Source organism: Ruditapes philippinarum, unplaced genomic scaffold, assembly GCF_026571515.1.
Source record: "Ruditapes philippinarum isolate M1 unplaced genomic scaffold, ASM2657151v2 ctg6732_1_1_1_1, whole genome shotgun sequence".
NCBI lineage: Eukaryota > Metazoa > Mollusca > Bivalvia > Venerida > Veneridae > Ruditapes > Ruditapes philippinarum.
The window spans coordinates 158,514-175,472 of NW_026852029.1; the positions used below are offsets into that span (position 1 = coordinate 158,514).

The window sequence follows — 16,959 nt, forward strand, 5'->3', positions numbered from 1 at the left end:
ATGATATATAGGTGTAATTTGTTAAATAAATGTTATTTTACTACAAGTCAATGTTTCAGAAATATTACAACCAAAACATATCATTATTGTAATCAACATCATCAAATATATCATCATCATCTTTGTTAATAAAGTCATCATCAATATATTATTCAACATCATCATTTAAGTTGATATTATCAACATAGGTATTATTCAAATGATTTACATAACCATCATTATTATCTAAATCATCATCATCATCACCACCACCACCATCAACATCATGATCATCATCATCGCTATCATCATCACATATGTCATTCTTTACATCCTCATCATCAACATCACAATCATCATCATCCCTTATGACATCCTTTACATCATCATCATCACAATCATCATCATTTATGACATTCATTACATATTCATTTGCCAAAGTTTTTAATTGCATCCACAACAACTGACATAATTACCAAATAATTACTGTGTAATTTATTTTTGCCTTTATTTTCAGACCAAAATGTTAATGTGATTAAGTGTTAATCCCTGGGACTGTTGGCAACCAAAACACCAGCTTTAGATGTTTCTGTTGATAAATCTAATGTTGCCTCCAAACATCTTTATGATGTGCATAGTTTGGCAAATGATTACAGAACTAAAGCGGAGGAAAATATCAACATATTTGATCTTACAGTTTGGTATATCTATTCAGCTAATTTCTTCATAAACGCTTCATGCTTTGATGAGAAAAGATTTCAATAAAATCAAGCTGATTTACTAAGCTAAATTATCTGATAATATGAATTGCTAGACTTTAACGGTTTAAAGTGTAAATAGTAAAAAATCTGTCTGTAAATCGGAAAAATAGAATGCACTGTAACAAGTTAATTCATTTTGTATTTAAAACACTTTTATGAAGGTAAAAAATTCTCTTTTATATATAAATAATTAACAATTAACAAGAAAATTACTTCAAATGTAATATTTATGTAGGCTTTTGTGTGTATCATGCCAATTATATCTATAGGTACAATAACGGTTCACAGTGGTTTCCAAACCCCTTATCTTACAAAAAAAATCGCTCTAACAATTACAAAAGACCTTCAAACTAGCTGATATATTCTGTAAGTTTACAAAATGTCATAAATATTTAATATCATGTTATGTCAGGAACATTTAAAGCACAGATAATCTCTACAGACTGGCTCCATGTCATAGGCAGAAAAAAAGCAAAGATTAAATCAGAGAGATTATCTCTACGGATAATCCACTATTCAGCTTCCCAGGGAGTCCCCCCTAATAAGTGCTAATCCACTTTGCAACTCTTCAGTAAAGAGCAGTACATTAAAGTCTGTACATATATCTATAACAACATCTCGCTATTAGAGAGCAGCTGTCCAAAAACCTTTAACCTCAGTGTTATTGATGAGAAAACAAGTTTAATGTTGATTTTTAATCATTTCCCATGTGCGAATGTAAAGAACATCTTTTGGGAAGATTTCGAAATATGCGAAAAAATGTATATATTTTTTTGTAATATTTTTGTAGGAACTGGGCATGGATTTAACCATCTTCTTACTCTTGAAAAAATGTATCATATGTCTTTTTTTTGTAATATTTTTCGTAGGAACTGGCTCCCCTTTTGCACCTTTTTGTTTTTCTTGGGGTTTTTCCTTAAAAAATTTCCCTTTTTTGGTGGCGCCCCTTTTTTGGCTTTTTCTGAAATCTCCTTTTCAAGTTCCCCACTTTCTCTTTACTGTTGCATTCCCTCCTAAAATTTAACAATAAAAAACAAGACTTTTTAATTTTAAACACTTAAAACCACTTCGATTTAAAATTTAAAAACCCCCCAATTAACATTTTATTATTTCGTTAATACCATTTTAAAAAAGAAAAACCAAAACTTTCATTAAGCCTTTAAAAGATTTTCCGTCAAACATTTTAGAAACTTTTGCACAATTTTTTAAATTAATAGATTATTTAAATGAAACTTCTTTTTTAAGCAAAATTTCTTTGGGTTTATTAAAATTTAATCCCCGGGGAAATTAAAAACATTTAAAAAAAAACATAAACTTTTAAAAATTTTATACTCATTCCTTTAAACAAAAAGGGCCAAGACCCTTAAAAATCCTCAAAAAATTACTCTTTTTAAACATTTTATTTTCATTTTAAAAGTAAATTAAATTTTACGTTAATTTTTTACTAAATTTTTAAACTGTTAATAAAAAATATTATTAAAGAGGTATAATAATTTTACAACCTTAAAAATTTTAAAAATACATATTAAAAATTTATTTTATTTTTTTTGGGGAGGGGATTTGGGGCAGGGAAATTCACATTTTAGACAACTTTACTTTTTAACAACTTTAAGAAAAAGGGCACCTGACAAAAAGCAAAGTAGGTTCCCCAAAATTTAAACATATTTAAATTCTTTTTTAGGGAAAAGGGGGGTTTTGGGCCCAAAGTTATCAAACTCTGAACTTTAATCTTTTAGCTTTCCCAGGGAAAACTCACGTAAAAGGGCCCAAGTCAACCAAAATGAAATGTTCAATCAGGCCAAACCGGGGAATTTTTTTCCTTCTAGCATAAAAACCATCGCAAAAAAGGGACCCCCACAAATTGAATATATGAAGTCAACTAGTTTGTGAAAAAACTGATTTTATAAATGTTCAGTTGAATAATTGTAATGTATGGTGTATAACAACAAATAAATAAAATATGAGATTTAATATTCATGTGGAAAATAATTGGTTTTTCAACTTAATTTTTACATATAACTGGCATTTCTACAAAAAATTTCCCCTTTTCCCCAGTCAAACCCCAAAATTAATTCCCAGTTTTTTACAAAACATTCAACAAAGAGCTATCATCTTGTTGTTTTTTCTATTTAATTTTTAATATGAAATTAACACAGATATATCATGGTGCAAAAATGATAAAGTCACACAATTTCAATGAGACAGGAGTTGACATTTAAACAAACTCTATTATCTGATGCAATAAATTTGCATTAAATTATCTACACCAACTATAAACTATTTGAACCTAAAGTTTAATAATGCAGCAAAAATATTTCAACTCATGTGAGACTTGTAAAGATAGCACCTTACAAATATAATTCATCAATGACAATGTAAGAGTTTATATTTTATAATTTTTGTAGTGGTACATGCATTATGCATGAAGATCATTCTGTACAGGAAATGATATCTTAAAAAGTCAACTAACAGTTTTTGTTTCATTTTCTTTCTTTTTTTTTTTTTTTTGCTCCGTAAAATTGTTAAATTAAGCAGATGTTTTACAGTGTATGGTCTGAAAAGACTTGAAATTACAACAAAGAATAACATCATACATAAATGCACTCCCTTTCTATACTTTAATTGGTATATGATTTACATTTGTATAGTTTTTTTTCCTTTCCATTTCATGTTGCAATATCTGTTTAGTGAATAAATTAAGTCAAATTTAATACATTTTGACAGTAAAATGTTGTGGCTCTATATTGTAATATAATAATAAGATATAAAATCCAAACAAGTATCTACCATGATAAAATATTTCCTAGAAGTTAGCATAAAACTTTTCAAATAACTCTGATTAAAAAAATTCTTCATTTTTACTATATGGATGGGAATTTTTAAACCATTCTCTAAGGCAACCAGTCCAGCTCAGATCTTCTTACACTTATTAACTTTACCAAAACTTTCTCTAGCACATTATATTCAATCTTTTTTTTCCCTACAAATTTTACAAAATTAAAATATCTGTTTAATTTTTGACAGGCCAGCTATCTTAAAATGTGCTTATTAATATAAACACATTTTTAAATTTTAACCTAGACAGACATTTTATTTTAAATATATAGTTATATATACAGGTATATCTGACAGCAATTTACATTATACAATAAAAAATCACACTTTATCTAAGTAACTTACCATTTTAGTGTATGATAAATTTCCAAATTAATATCAAAATAAAGTCAAAATTACTGCACTCAAAATAATCCAGCTCACAATCTTTTAACTTCTATTATAATAATCCAACACTCCTTGCAGAAAATTAACACAGTGCATTAACTAATACCGTTTCTCTCTTTACAAAAATATTTAAAATTCTCCAATACTTCAAAACCATCAATTACAAAATTTAAAGTACCGAAAAATATTTCACCGCAAAACTATTTGTATTATGAAAATAATTAAAATAATTTTTCAACAAAAAAATAAATCCATTGTATTAATGTTAAACAGTATTTGTAATCTTGAACGAATGTATTCCCAGACCGAAGTGACTTGACAATCGAGTGAACGAGTGGGAAAATACAGCTAGACAGCCAATGTTTAAGTCGTTCACTGCCTCTAAAATAACTGAACGAGGAGACACGTAAATAAAGCAAACGTAGCTTGTGGTACAAGTCTACACTATACAGTAGTAGTATAGTAGTAAATTCTTCTGTGTTTATTTTTCTGTTCTGAAAAAAAAAAGAGAACATGATGTCAAACATAAGGTTGTTCATGTTTTTGACCTGTATTTCCTTATGTACCATTATTCACCTGCTTTCAGTAATTTTTTTATTTATTTTTTTTTTCAAAAAGGTTTTTTAGCATTTTTTTTTTTTGCTGTTTTATTAAAAAAATCTTGTAATTTGATTTAAGTGATTGAAAACCTTAAATGTCAAACAAAAATAATTAATGATGTAGAATTTACGCTAATAAATTAAAAAGTCCTACATAGTTAGCATGAATGAAAAAAGAATTGAGGTTAATATTAAATCATAATTAACAAAAGGTGTGTGTTTTTAATACCATTAACCTGTAGAACTTGTTGATAAACTGATGAAATTCCCTACATCTAATCATGCATGTATCTACAAAATATTTATTTTTGATGTGGTAACTTAACAAAACAGGAGTGAAAACAACAAAATGCAGAAAAGAGTATTAAATAACTAATCTTTACTATTTTTATATGAAATTGTTATTTTTATAGCAATTTATTTGAATGTTGAGAATATTATTTTTGCTGTTATCACCAGGTTTTTTTTGGCAAAGCAGTATTATAAAATGATTTATATGCATTTAATGAGGTAAATTTTACAAAGTGAATAAAAAAATGCAAATTTCAACTAAATGTGATTAGGATCATGTCACTTTAATACTGTTCAGTAGCAAATTGATGAAATTAAAGTGACAAGCCCTAACCCTAGTTTTACATCAGAAATAAGGTTATTGTTTTACATATATACAAAACATACAATGTATTTACAATACCAACAAAAGCAGAAGTTAAGTTTTTATAACTCTACACATTAATAATAGCAGATGCTAAGTAATAGCATTACAATAACAAAAATAGCAAAAGTTTTTTTTTAACTTTACTTATTTTCAATAACAATGTTCAGTTTTTATAACTTTATTTATTTACAATAGCAGAAGTTAATGTTTTATATCTAATTACATCATAATTACAATAGCAGCATTACATATCAAGAGGACCTGAAGTTTAGTTTTTATAACTTTACATACTTACACATGTTCACAATAGCAAAAGTTAATTTAATAGTATTACATTTTAACAATAGCAGAAGTAAAGTTACAACATTACAGTATCAAAAATAGATAAGGTTTTATATCAACGTTATATATTTACAATAACAGAAGTTAAGTTTTTATACTGTTACAAAATAACAAAAGCAGAAGTTAAGGAATAGCATTACATTTTAACAATAACAGAAGTAAAGGAATAGCATTGCATTTTAACAATAGCAGAAGTTAAGGAATAGCATTACATTTTAACAATATCAAAAGTAAAGGAATATTATTACATTTTAACAATAGAAGACGTTAAGGAATAGCATAACATTTTAACAATAGCAGAAGTAAAGGAATAGCATTACATTTTAGCAATATCAAAAGTAAAGGAATATCATTACATTTTAACAATAGCAGAAGTTAAGGAATAGCATTACATTTTAACAATATCAAAAGTAAAGGAATATCATTACATTTTAACAATAGAAGAAGTTAAGGAATAGCATTACATTTTAACAATAGCAGAAGTTAAGGAATAGCATTACATTTTAACAATAGCAGAAGTTAAGGAATATCATTACATTTTAACAATAGCAGAAGTTAAGGAATAGCATTACATTTTAACAATAGCAGAAGTTTAGTTTGTAGCTTTAAATATTAACAATGGCAGAAGTTAATTTGAAGCTTAACACAAGTTAAGTTTTAAAAAGCCATATATATTAACAATAGCAAAAGATACAGATAAATGCATTAACCATAACAGAAGTTTAGTTTCTATACACTTAAAATTAATTTAAGTAATAGCATAACACAATAACAATGGAAAAAGTTTAGTTTTTAAAGCTTTACACTTTCACAATGGCAAAAGTTATAGCCTCATGAAAAAAAAATAAGACAAGTAAAACTGAAAAATTGTCACATGACCTTAAAACCCATTATCTGAGTTTCTAAGGTTACTGTTATTCTTTCACAGGAAAGAACAAAATGACTAATTTTAGGTGACAGTCAGTGGACATTTTTTAAAAAGAAAATACACAATGGTTTAACTGGACATTTGTATACAGCTGTCTAAAACGTTTTATAAAAAAAGCTGTACAATAAAATGACCAGACTAAATGGGAAACAATCATAGTACCCAACAGGGGGCACTTAAATGACATTGATGGTCAGCAGTACATTGTAATTATGAGAGACTACTTACTTCCTTCTTGATATAGGTTTTTGTTGCTTTTTTATTTCCTGAAGAAGAACATACAATTTATAGGTAACTATTATATGTACCAATTTCTTTCTGTCTCCAACAAGGGCACTAACATTGTCGCAAAATATGCCTGTCACAAAAGCTTTTGACAGAGAAGTGGGCATTATAGATGTGCATATCATAGATATGCTCTGGGCATTACCCGGACAATATCTGGATATATTACCATCTTTAGTGACCTTGTCCTTGTGAATATTAACCTAAATTACATGTGTCACACTTGTAGTCATGATAGTTATTTGTATTACAATCCATCAATAAATGATGACTAAATGGTCCTTATACAAATCCTTATATTTTTATCTCTATGTGTGACCTTGACCTTGGCTGCAGGGACCTGAATTTTACTTGTGACACAATGGTTAACATTTGTGCCAAGTTATATTGAAATTTCTCAATGCATGTAAAAGTTTTCCTTTGGACAAGAATTTTTCAATGAGCTCTACGTGTGACCTTGTCCTTAACCCTAGAGACCTGGTTTATGTACATGACACAGCTTCTCATAGTGGTGAACATTTCTATGTGGTTTTAATGAGATCCCTCTATGTGTGCAGGAGATATGCTCTGGACAAAATTGCATGCTGCCCGCTCGCCAGGGGCGTTCCTATAATACGACCCATCTTTTAAACAAGCCTATAAAAATAAAAGACTTTCTAGCTTTTACTGACAGAGACCTCTTGTGATCATTTGTGTATTATTTCATGTGAAACATGGCACCTAAGTAGTTTCACCAATGATCTGTAAGCTAGCTAGGTCTCAGGATTTTGAACATTGTAGGCTACTAAATTGTCCATACACACATTTTCATATTTTAATCTCACTTTTGATCCCTGCATATGACCTTGACCTTAATCACAAGGAGAAGAATTTTGCATGTGACACTTCATAGATTAACATTTGTGTGTCAAGTAATATTAAAATCCCTCATTCAAGTTGGCTTCTGCATACCCCCTAAACATTTGTGGGGGTATTATAATATTGGAAATAATTGGCAAAATGTGAATGTATTTAATAATTTTTTTTTTTGATAATTCTGTACACTTGAACTAAAACTCTTAAACATAGTTTTGTTCAAGTGTCTACAGAATCAACAGGGGCTCTCGTGCCTTGTTGTAATACTACAATAGAAATATCTCCAGATTTACATTTTTTTTTCACATGGGAGAACAATATAATATGAGATTGTTGTAGAGATAACATTCAGTAATCATGTCAAAATCTTATATCCCAGTTTGATTTCATTCATACAAGGTCAGTCCGCTCTCTTCCAGCATGTCATTTGAAAAGGAAATCTCCCTAATTACAGGAAACTGTTATTGTAAGTGGTTACAACTTGGAAGCAGAAATGAAACAAACATTACATAAGATCCTGCAAATAACTTCTGTAAACGTCATCCATTTCATTCTACATTTGTTATAAAATGAATTCCATTAGTATTAATGGGACAAAGCTTTTAAATCTTTTATAAAAAAAAAACAAACCCACACAAGATTGAAAGCTGAAAATTTGACAAAAAAAAATCAAGTATTTCTAAGATGCAGTAGGTCTGTAAATAAGTTGTTACAACATTTGACAAAACAATGTTTTGCTCGCAAAAAAACTCGAGCATGGCGAGATTTTTGACAAGCATATGATACTGTTACAGCGTGCAGGAGTAATAAAATCTCAGGGAAGCAAATTTGGGCAATATAGGGCAACACTTACTGTTGAACCACATGCAAGTACATCATTACATAATGAAATTAAGAAGAAATGCTAAGATTTAAAACAAAATCACATGTTAAATTATGTCTAGAGGGAGGGAAAGAGGGTGGGAACTTGTTATAAAATTTAAGAAATATGTATTTAAATTCTAGAATAATAACATTGCATTTAGCCACCTGACTTTAACAAACAGAAACACATGTCTTTTAAAAGTTTAAATCAACCACATAGTAAAGATATAATTTTGCCTGATGGTGAAACACCTGTTGTAAGATAATAAATATACAATTTTCAGACACTAGATATATAAACTTTATAAAAGAATAGTGAACTTAATAATATCATCATCTTAGTGCAATTACAGGATAACTCCTTACACATGTATCTTATTTAGAGCAGCCTGCCTCCACATTCATCATTGCCAAAAAGAGGTTAAAATATGCAAAAATAGCCCTTTTTTAACTGTTTTAGTCATGCATATAAAAACTGCAAAAAACAGTCATTAGTCCCACATAACATATAAATGCAGTTAACCAGTCACTTAACATGTAAATGCAGAGTTAACCAGTCATTTAACATTTAAATGCAGAGTTAACCAGTCACTTAACATGTAAATGCAAAGTTAACCAGTCAATTAACATGTAAATGCAGAGTTAACCAGTCACTTAACATGTAAATGCAGAGTTAACTAGTCAATTAACATGTAAATGCAGAGTTAACCAGTCACTTTGCATGTAAATGCAGAGTTAACCAGTCAATTAACATGTAAATGCCGAGTTAACCAGTCACTGCACTAAAGTGACGATATGTCCCTTACTCAGATGGCCTTTCAAAATCTTACCAGACAATTCTTTCATTAAAGCTACTTGAGTAGCATACTGAAAATTGGTGGTTCTACTAAGTCACCTACTTGTGCCAGCAATTTATCACTATCATGCACAAAAGGGGCATCTGTGACCTAACATCTAGCTGAAAAGTTGCCTTATCAATTTCAGAGTATTGAAGTGCTTGAGAATCATCCTTATTAAATTCTTTAAGCCATGACCCTAGGAATACCATATAGCAACTCTACTGACTGAGCTATAGCCTGGTCCCTTACACAAAAGATCTACTATCGCCTACTAAATGAACAGTTCCAAACAGTGACATACATACACCTCCTTGAATTTTTAGCAATGTGAATTTATTCAAAGCTTTATACTGTTACAATCCCATGTTAGGCACTTAATGTCACAGGGAGATAAACAATGTGCAGCACGACCAGGATTTGAACCCAGGTCCCTAAGAATACCAAATCGCGGCTTGCCTGAGCTTTTAGCTAACACACATTCCCTCCCATAATAAGTAAAAAAGTTCTAGGTATTTGTCATATCTGATACAAATGTAAACATATCCTTTAACAAATGGACAGCATAGCAAAGTACAGAATCATTTATGAATGAGTTTACTTGGACCTATTTCACCCTACAAAAATGCTACTTTGAATGAGAATTGAAAAGTATCAATAGACAATCTTTTAAAATCTGAAAACTGTCTTCCATAAGTGTTTAAAGTACTTTGATACATAAAATGTTTGCATGCCGGGTAGATGCAGCATTATTTATCCAACATTATCACTGAATTATGAGCCATCATTTACATATTAATGTTTTTCATTTCTGAAGAATACACCAATTTAAAAACACACAAAATGGGAGTGGGCACTCATTTAACATTTAGCAATAGGCCTGACTGAAGAGAATTCTTCTGTTCATGTAGTTGCCATGTTCAACACCCCCTTTAAGGTTTTCTTATTCTAAAACAAAAAACAGCCTGTTACTGTTACACTGAACTGCATTTTTGCTGTTTTAAAATTTATTGAAGATAAAGTTCAATTTGTTTGTCTGTATGGTTTTTAACACTGGTTTTACTACATATTTTGGTCTAATCAGGTGATCGGTCCACCTAACCAGCTTTCCTGGATAACTAACCAGTATTTACCGATTTTTTATGCAAATGATTGAAAACTAATCTAACATGATTTTTGAATTAATGGTTTACAACAAATAACCACTAACTCAATGTCTTAAGATCATTAAATTTTGTCAGGGAAAAATTTAATCTTGCATGAGGAAGGAACCAGTAACCCTTACAAATTACTGCTCTAAGTTTGCTGACATTAATTCCGCAATGAATGAGATGTAACTTCCTGAAATCACAATTCTCACACACCATTTTAATCATATTTTCTTGAGATTGAAAGAACCCTGCTTAAGACCGATTTTTTGACTAAACGTCTACCTTTGAAGTTGTGGGTCTGTATAACAATGCTTGCAAAACAACAGTCATTTTTAGGATTCTGACAGACTCAAATGGCTGAAATTTGGTTGGTATATTTCAATTTGTTTTCCCTTTTAATCTAAAAATCTACAAAAGATTTTTTTTTTACAAAAAAAGTTACATTTCCTGTCTAACAAAATGTTTATGTGCACAGAAAATTAATTAACACCATTCAACAGAATTCGGTGAATACATAACTGCACTTCCTAAATAACTTTACAGACATTACATTTTGTGATTTATGTAGCTATATTTTGTGATTTATGAAGCTGTATTTTTCATGTGAGAAAACTGAAATCCATCTGTCATATTTTGACAAGCATAAATATATTTCTATGCAACCAGTGGTTTGAAAATATAAGCATGCTTTTCTGCAGATTTCAATTATTGTAACTTAAAACATAATTATAAACAAAAATGCCATTTAAGCATTTAAATATCTTCCTTTTTTCAACAAGTACTTCAAATTTGTTGCTAATACTTCTATGCCCTGATTATTTCCTTAATTTTCAAACCTTTTTTACCAATGGCATTCATTAGCAAGCGTTCTGTCAACATCCTAAAAACAGCCCAGCTTGTCATATACTCATGTTTTAATTTGATCTACCAGTCATTTATTAAATGGCATAAATAATTTTAGCTAAGCATGTCTTTGAAACAAAACTGGTAGCCTTGATGCCTTATCATAACTGAGAGAAATTTTAGTTAAAGATTAATTATCAATTTTTAGAAATGTATTACAGTGATGAAAGTAACCCTAAAATTTATATTCTAATGGACATTCCAATTTCTTACACACAAAATGTATCAGATTTTGTAAAATTCAGTACTGTGTGGGATTCAAACTTTTCAACAGAGTCTAGAAACAGATTCCCTGTCTGATGATGTTCAGGTTTATTTTTCAATACTTCTCAAGGTTAGTATTCATCCATAATTCATAAGGAGACAGTGAATAGCTTATTCCATAAATAGAACTTTAAATATTCTATATAATAAATACAGTGACAATAACAATACCAATTTCTACACCCATTCAAATGTATATTAGAAGAGAGCTGTGTCTCAAACATACATAAAAGTCCATAATTTTGTCTGTGTATGAATGAAATATTTGTGTTTAATGATGCACAGCCCATTTAGTTTGTATTTAAGGTTACTTTCAAATCAAATGATATAATCTGGTAACTTTACCGGGTACCTGTCATCTACTGGTGTCAAAATAGTGCACATTTAACAACTCATGTTAGTGAAAATAGTCACTAATCAGAAAATAATAACTTTTTATAAAAGGGAAAAAAATTATAAAGATCATTGATAGAAACAAGTATAAAAAATCGATCTTAAATATGGTAATGAAATCAATTTAACAAATACAAAGAAAATCTTAAGCTCTGTTAACCAAGGCATTTTATATACATGTATGTACCATGCTACAGTAAACCCTTGAAAGAGCAACACACTTCGGCACATGGCTATTGCTGCAAGTTTTCAAAAAATTGGCTTCAAACAAAATGAGATAAATAAAAGTTCTGACAAATAAAGAAAAGCTGTTGTCATAGAAAATAATATTCTAAGTAAGTATGAATGTATAATAATTCATTGACCATCACTCCAGGATTTGACTACCTCCAGTTCATACTGCATGTTTGACCCAGTGATTACAGTATTGGATGACACCTTTGCTACAAGTCCAAAGTTCATAAAGGGCTGCATTTTTCTTCTAGATGTATAGTAGCAACCATTACCTTTTCTCTTATTTTGTATTACAATAAATAGCTCTTTTGATTTAATTTGGTTCACAGAATACCTGTGCTAAAAGACCACTTGTCAATTTTACAACAAACAGTGACTGTTGTTTAAAAAGTTTGAATTTAATTAATGTGCTAATGGACACAATCTCAATGCTAATGTCAAACAAGTTTACATGTTCAATTTAAGTAAATCCTAATGTTGGAAAACATACATTTTAACCATTGAAACAGTGATTCCTTCAAAAACATAAAAACAAGTACAAAACAAAAGTTTAGTAATTCCTAATAAATTTACATCTTGGAAAACATACATTTTAACCATTGAGAAAGTCATTCCTTCAAAACATAAAACAGTACAAAACAAAATAAATTTTCAATCTTTTTTATTCAACAAATAAGAAAAAATATAAAATTATGTATGCTGCAATTAGCAGGACCAAATATCTTGTTGTGTCAGTTATGTAATAAAAAGTTTAATATTTTCTATTTTCTGGCTTAATTTTTTTTTATAATTCCCATAAAACTGTTGAGCTCTCATCAATAAAAGAATGTTTTACACAATAAAATGACAGACATTACTGCCAGAGAAAACAGTAAATGCTTGACAAATCATCTAACATAACTGAAAAAAAATATCTATATGAATATAAACAAGTGAAAATTAAAAATGACTTTTAAACAAAAAATACTTTCAGAATGAAAAAAACCCCCAAAAAACAAAAAACAAAAACCTGAAAAAAGCAAGTGACCAGATGAAAGCAGGACTTCCAGGTACTTCACTTATGTCAGCTTGTAAACCCTTTAACATATTCATTGTAAATTATAATGAACGAAAAAAATACTTGACACAAGTTAGTTTTAAAATCCTGAATAAATTTATGGAGGGGAAAAAAAAGAAAGAAAAAAAAGAGCATGGAGGAAAACTTGGTTGTATCCATTTTCATTACATCATAAAATTGCGACATTAAACGTGACCCAGAACTACTTTAATGTAGTAATACGGTGACCTTTATTTCCAGTGATATCTATTAGGTCATTCTACACCTATATTTACTTTCGGCACTTTACATCTAGATTCGTCTTTTCCATCTTTTCCTGTGATGCTGCCGACACTTATCTAATGAAGCAAGATGATTTAATATCTCGTCTGACATGTTAAAATATTTTATTTGTATGATCATCGCAGTAAAGAAACATATAATACACCGTTTATAGTAATAAAATTCAATTATCATGTAATAAAACACAACATTAAAGTCCATGCCATAAAAATACAGAGAAGTATGCGAGAATAATTAAAAGTAATTAAACTCATAGAATTAACTTTAGTGCCTCTTTTTATGGAAGATATATCCTTTAAATTTTGCAGATAAATCCACTTGATTTCACTTAAATTATTTCACACCTTTTTTGAAAAGTCATGATGATTTGATCTCTAAACAAGAGCTGTCGGTAGGACAGCAACGCTCGACTATTCTTAGTGCTTGATAGTAAAAAAAATGCTTGATAGAGTTACCTCCTCCTGTTTACAGGTTGGGGTCAAGATGGTGAACAAGTGTGCAAAGTTTCAAAGCCATATGTCAATGGACTTTGAAAATATTTGAACTATTACAAAAACTTTAAGGTAAATTCTAAGTCGAAAAAGGGGCATAATTCTGTCAAAATGCTTGATAGAGTTACCTCCTCCTGTTTACAGGTTGGGGTCATGATGGTGAACAAGTGTGCAAAGTTTCAAAGCCATATGTCAATGGACTTTGAAAATATTTGAACTATTACAAAAACTTTAACGTAAATTCTAAGTCGAAAAAGGGGCATAATTCTGTCAAAATGCTTGATAGAGTTACCTCCTCCTATTTCCAGGTTGGGGTCATGATGGTGAACAAGTGTGTAAAGTTTCAAAGCCATATGTCAACGAACTTTGAAAATATTTGAACTGTTACAAAAACTTTAACGTAAATTCTAAGTCGAAAAAGGGGCATAATTCTGTCAAAATGCTTGATAGAGTTACCTCCTCCTGTCTACAGGTTGGGGTCATGATGGTGAACAAGTGTGCAAAGTTTCAAAGCCATATGTCTATGGACTTTGAAAATATTAGAACTATTACAAAAACTTTAACATAAGTGGTTACGCCGACGCCGACGCTCGGGTGACTGCAATAGCTCTACATATTCTTATCGAATAGTCGAGCTAAAAACTATCCTTCCAATTGATAAAAAAAATGCCGACTATTTCCTGCCAAGTCAACACAAACTATTATACCTTTTGTACAAACTGTCTTCAAGATTCATCAGGTCTGAAAAAAAGAAAGCACAAATAAAGGAGTCCGTATCATTTTCCTCATGAATGCTTTATATGTATTTGCTGAAAAATTACTTTTATACAAGTATTGTTGATTGTCTTTACAGCAATTTTAACATGCTGTACTACCATTGGTCAATGTAATATTACCATGCCCAATGAGTGGCCTAATTTAGCATCTGCCTAACAATTTTTTTGGTCATTCGGGGCAACCTCCTCAAAATGGCACTCTGTAAGGCAACTACCTCCATACAACAAGTTTCAATTTTCTTCACAATAGATTTAATCTCTCTAGAGCAATGCCTTCTTCTACCTTTAAACTGTTATGGTAGAGTGCTCATAACTGCAAATATAAACTCCAACAACTTTGTCAGAGAATAGAATGTTCTTTGTCTTTGTGGTCTTTTAAGGCTATGTTACTTCATTTGTAAGCTCACCGTGGCTCAAGTCTAAATCCAAGCCAAGGCTTTTATTTAGTTGCATCTTTCTGTTACATTAAACTATTATACATTTGTGAGAAAACACTTAAACAAGATACTTACCCCTATCTCGGTACTTTCAACATATACCAATGCTAGAACAACTTCCCTACAGCTAATACCAAGCTAGCAACTGAACCTGCAATGTTATTTTTTAAAACTATAATTGAGCCGCGTCACGACAAAACCAACATAATGGGTTTGCGACCAGCATGGATCCAGACCAGCCTGCATATCCGCGCAGTCTGATCAAGATCCATGCTGTTCGCTATTAGTTTCTCTACTTGTTATAGGGTTTGTAAGCGAACAGCATGGATGGACATCCATCCTCTCAACTGTCAAGAAAAAAAGATCTACAACACAGTCAAATTATGGATTTCTTAATCTTGGCCATCAATTTGGGAAAAAATGTGCGTTTCCTTGCAATTGACACAGGTCCTTCTAAAGAATGGCACATATTTTTCTGAAACTTACTCATTCAGAGGATAACAACCAGCTAAGCAGATTAATTACATTATACTGTCGCAAAAGTCTCCCATTTTTTGTGTGTTTATAACATAAAGAATTGTTTCCTCAATCCTTAAAGCCGGTTCAACAATCTATCACCCATGTAGATGATCAGTTACAGTTGTCATTTCAAATCTCCTGCCAATCATTGTAACATTGTTAGTAATTTCTAGTAGTTATTATGCTAGTAATTAAACTTTAACCACCTGTATTTGCTCTATCCATCAAATGTGACATACATATTCTGACATTTCTTGCATGTAAATGTTTTATATTAAAGCAATCAGTCGCCAAAAAGTCCTATGTCATCTTCCGTCATCAATGTTCAGATACATGGATGAAATACTCCTGCACACCATCTTTTAGTTATATGAAATACAAATGATCAGCATTACTTGTTGGCAGAACTGCACACTTTTCTGTCATCATTGCATTACTTTTTGTCATCATTGCATTATTTTCTGTCAGAATTACATTCAGTTTTGTCACCATTGCATTACTTTTTGTCAGAACATTAGTGTTTGTCATTGTTGCATTATTTTTTGTCAGAATAACGTTAATGTTTGTCATCTTCGCATTTACATTTTGTCATAAAAACAATTATGTTTGTCATCATTGCATTACTTTTTGTCATAACATTTGTGTGTCATCATTGCATTACTTTTTGCCAGAATAACATTAATGTTTGCCATTAATTGTTGCATTACTTTTTGTCAGAATAGCATTAATGTTTGTCATCATTGCATTACTTTTTCCAGAATTACATTAATGTTTGCCATTAATTGTTGCATTACTTTTTGTCAGAATAGCATTAATGTTTGTCATCATTGCATTACTTTTTACAGAATTACATTAATGTTTGCCATTAATTGTTGCATTACTTTTTGTTAGAATAGCATTAATGTTTGTCATCATTGCATTACTTTTTTGCCAGAATTACATTACATTAATGTTTGTCACCATTGCATTACCTTTTGTCAAAACATTATTGTTTGTCATTGTTGCATTACCTTTTGTCATAATAACATTAATGTTTGTCATCATTGCATTACTTTTTGTCAGAATTACATTAATGTTTGTCACCATTGCATTACCTTTTGTCAAAACATTAACATTTGTCATT

General features: G+C 30.2%; 1 protein-coding gene across 2 annotated transcripts in view; it reads right to left on the reverse strand.

Annotated features, from left to right (window-relative positions):
* Positions 1 to 14,830, reverse strand: part of LOC132747113 (semaphorin-5A-like) — an 81,584-nt gene extending 66,754 nt beyond the window's left edge. Inside the window, exon 1 of one of the 2 annotated variants that reach the window (XM_060736435.1) lies at positions 14,812 to 14,830. The gene's annotated coding sequence lies outside the window, so the exon portion shown is untranslated. Of the gene's footprint in view, positions 1 to 3,920; positions 4,347 to 14,811 lie in introns of those variants that run through there. The other variant, XM_060736430.1, reaches the window with a different exon arrangement.
* Positions 14,831 to 16,959: the final 2,129 nt, after the last annotated feature.